This window comes from Triticum aestivum, chromosome 6B (genome assembly GCF_018294505.1).
Source record: "Triticum aestivum cultivar Chinese Spring chromosome 6B, IWGSC CS RefSeq v2.1, whole genome shotgun sequence".
NCBI lineage: Eukaryota > Viridiplantae > Streptophyta > Magnoliopsida > Poales > Poaceae > Triticum > Triticum aestivum.
The window spans coordinates 519,958,107-519,962,506 of record NC_057810.1 but is presented as its reverse complement, the minus strand read 5'-3'; positions in this window follow the sequence as shown (position 1 = coordinate 519,962,506).

Here is a 4,400-nt window from a genome sequence, read left to right as displayed (position 1 = left end):
GAAATTATTCTAATATAGGAAATTCCAAAATATAATTTAAACTTCAAAAATTCATAACTTTTATTCTGTAACTCCAAATCAGATAAATTATATATGGAAAATGATCAGAAAAATCCAATCTATCCATCTGTACTATCTTCATGCATGACTAAACAAGTTAACTTGATGTTTAATGCAGAACAAGGAAAAACACTTTAAAGGGCCATGTTTGAGTTTGAAATTTGAATCTTTGATTCAAATTGGTTCAAACCCTTCTGGTCTTAGTTGCATTAGCCCAACACACTCATATTGCTATGTTTCATGCATGCATCATATTGTTGCACCTTGTTTGGTGATGGTTGTATATCGGTGTTCTTGCGGCAGGATCTGCCCCCGAGGAGTACCGTGATTACCCTAACGAAGAGCCGTATCAGTGCATCGAACCATCAGGCAAGCAACCAACCATTTGATCATATCGATACAATCCCATGTTCTCGCTCCTGCTCTCTTTTACTGCATTAAGACAACGCGTTTCAAACTGCTGTGTGCTACGGTAGTTGAACCCACTTCCTCTGCATGTGTAGGAGTTGATTGAGCCATATGTATGTGTTGTTCCTACCTTGCTATGCCTGCTATGCTTAGAGTCGTGTCAGGTCTGGTTCATCTAGGTGATGGGCTAGAGTGAAATGTTTATGTCGGTAATGAGAGTGGTGTGGTGAACACGATTTGGTAAAGGTATCGATGAGAGGCCATGTAGGAGTACATGGTGGGTTGTTTCATTGAAGCCGACCTTAAGCACTGAGATCTGTATGTGTGATTTAAGATACAGCTACTACCATGCATTGGGCCCTGAAATATGACCCCGCTCGACTTCTTATTCACCCTAGCTCTCTGTCCAGGAGTTACAAGTAGTTTCTGGTGTTTGTAGCCTACTGGAGGCCGTGGACAGCGCTGACCGTAGGGGTGGGCTGTGATGCGGTAGGTACGTGGCCGGGTGTACCGAATACCCGTTAGGTATCTCGGGAACCCTGTTCACATCGTTCGGGGCCGTATGGGAAACCTCGGCCGGACTCCCTGCGGATGGAACCTGAATAGGCGATAAACCTGGACTAGAGGCTTAAGTGTTTAGGTAGGTCGTGGTCTACACCCACGTCGGCTTTCGCTTGAAGTCTGCCGAGCACATGTCGTGTGCAGACGCTAAGTGGTGGAAACATGTATGAAGAAGTACACCCCTGCAGGGTTAACATGATCTATTCGAATAGCCGCGTCCGCGGTAAAGGACTACTTGGTTGCCTATACAGTTCATAGACAAGTAAATGGATACTATTAAAAGCCTCAAGATAAGTGTGAGTGCCGAGGATGGCTCTTCCGTAGAAAGACGGAGGTGAATCCTCGGTAGTGTATTGAAGTGGTGAGTAGTGGACTCGTGTGCGCAAAACAATTTCAAGTTGGAGTATCGTAGGATAGCCTAGCCAAGAGTCAAAGCTGGCTTGCTGCAATAACTCCACCAACCCTTCTTGATACTATGCATGTATGTAGGATCTGATGTAAGTCTTGCTGAGTACCTTTGTACTCATGTTGCTATAATCTACATTTTTACAGAAGACGCTGCAACCCCTTCTGATGGGTTCTATGTAGACGTTGACATCAACGAGTAGGCTAAAGACCAAGGTGGTGACCCTGAGCTTGTGAAGGACCACGTAGTATAGCTAGGCTTTCCAAGCCTCTTTTATTTTACTAGTTGTCTGTACTCAGACAAGTTACTTCCGCTGCTGGTTTGTATGACTGTATGACTTGTATGTGGGGTCGTGAGACCCGTACCTTTGTGTATGTTATGTATGGCTCGCTGAGCCTTAAATAAAGTACTTGTGTCGTAGAGTCATGTTGTGATGCTTCGTTGTATTTGCACATATCGAGCATATTGTGTGTATGATTGAAATGCTTGGTATGTGTGGGATCTGACTATCTAGTTGTTTATCTTTAGTAGCCTCTCTTACCGGGAAATGTCTCCTAGTGTTACCGCTGAGCCATGGTAGCTTGCTACTGCTCTGGAACACTTAGGCTGGCCGGCATGTGTCCTTCTTCGTTCCTGTGTCTGTCCCTTCAGGGAAATGTCACGCTTTGAGTACCGGAGTCCTGTTAGCCCGCTACAGCCCGGTTTACCGGAGTCCTGCTAGCCCAGTGCTACAGCCCGGACCCACTTGCTGATGACCGACACGTTCGAAGCTGGGTCATGGATGCCTGTCCCTGTAAGTCTGTGCCACTTTGGGTTTACGACTAGTCATGTTAGCCCGGGCTCTTTATCATATGGATGCTAGCGACACTATCATATACGTGAGCCAAAAGGCGCAAACGGTCCCGGGAAAAGGTAAGACGACACCCGTGGGGATACCGTGCGTGAGGCCGCAAAGTGATATGAGGTGTTACCAGCTAGATCGATGTGACATCGAGTCGGGGTCCTGACAGCGTTGGCATCAGAGCCGGACTGCCTGTAGGTTCTCCAAGCCAAACTGGTCGATGTTGAGTCTAGAAATTCTTTAGTTATATGTAGGGGAATTGTTTGTGGGTTGGAACGTAAGGCTCTTTTTACTCCTTATACCTTATGACTTTCTGATCTGAGTCAGTCCATTCTTCCACCGGGGGTTAAGGAATTAGGATCTGTTCTCTCTATCAGGATCACGTGTTACTAATCAGTAGTACCTTATAAGTTTGATGGTTACAAGCCTAGTTCAGTTCTACTACCACATTGTGTTGCCAACATGGTTTCAGAACTTTGATATGATGATGTTGAGTGTGTACGAAATCCTTTGTCAAATGTCTCAAAATCCTTTTTGAGCATTTACAGCTGTTATGCTGTCGAAATTTTGCTAGAAATTCTAATGCCTTTGCATTATGATTATGCTTTCAGATGGCCACTCGCGACCTCAATCAAGTGGTTCGCCTGACTCGATGCCTAGATGTACCCGGCCATACTGCTAAGTTGGTCAGGGTAATGACTGAGGCTGGATACCGCTGGTATCCTGAGTACACGGTCGAAGAGCAATTCCGGGACTTCAATCAAAGCCAGTATCTCTGCACTGTCAGGATATTTCCATCTTATCCTGGATCCACTGAGCCTCTTCACTGCTCCTATGGACTCGGGGTTACTATTGAGATGGCTGTGCAGGATGCCGCCTACTCCATGATGACCATTATGCGAGTCAGATCTGGTTTATTTCGGGACTCTGATTTCCGGTATATGCCAGGATCACTTCCGGGAGCACAAGGATATCTCCAAGCTATTTATGCTGATTCCACTCAGGAGGATTCACGAACTCGCACCACTGCTGAGATGCTCGAGGTTAAGGATCGTGAAAATCGGGCCTTAAGGTTAGAGCTCTTCAATACCCGTGCTGACCACTGGGCCACTTTGACTCGGTTCGCACCGGCGGTGCAAGCTGGATTCTCAGATATGCGCGATCTCTATCCTGTGAGATCTGCTCTGCCTGACGTGATGGTTTGGCGTGATGTAGGAGGCATCACCCCACCTCGCGGTCCCCGCAGGCCACCGTTTGTTGGTCCAAGGCCTCATCCTAGCCCCTATGGTCCACAAGCTCCGCGAGATCATCTGTTTCCGGATGAACATGTTGAGCTTCCAGGCTATGGAGGTGACTTTTATGAGGACTACTACGGATCGGTCTGAGTTAGGGGTAGTATCCCTAGTTTGCACTAGCTGTGTCATCTATCGTTCCGCGTGACTCGTGGGATATGACCTAGTTTGTACTCTTTCCGGAGTTGTAGAAAAATAATGTATAGGAGTTTGGAATGCCTCCGATGAGATGTAATCCCTTTTCACCGTAATAGTACTTCGTTTGGTCTTGTACTAAACCTTGTATGGTGTGTATGACGATGGAATAAAAGAAGCAGTTTCTGTATCTACCATGTCATACGGATGATCATCTTGCATTCCGAGTTATTCCTCACATTATGTATTCCTATGTCGGAATTTTATCATTCTGACTAAATCTTTGTCTTGTTTACCTAGGATGGTCAACACGCGCGCCAACCCTGCTTCTCAAGAGCAGGCCGAAGGCAGTGAAGCCAGGAATGAAAATCTGCCTCATCCTCCTTCACTAGCCGAGGTGATGATGGAAGCTGAGAGAAACAAGCGGGAGACAAACCGTTTGTTGGAGCGTATTGAACAGAATACAGCACACCATCAGAGGGCTAACGTGGTGTCACTTAGTGATTTTATCAAATTGCATCCACCCACGTTCCACCACTCCGTCGAGCCTCTCGACGCTGATGACTGGCTTCGCAGTATTTCTCACAAGCTGCGTTCCGCGCTGGTAGCGGAGGCTGACAAGGTCACCTTTGCCGCATATCATCTTGAAGGCCCCGCCAGTCTATGGTGGGAGAATTATGGAGCTATGCGCCCAGCG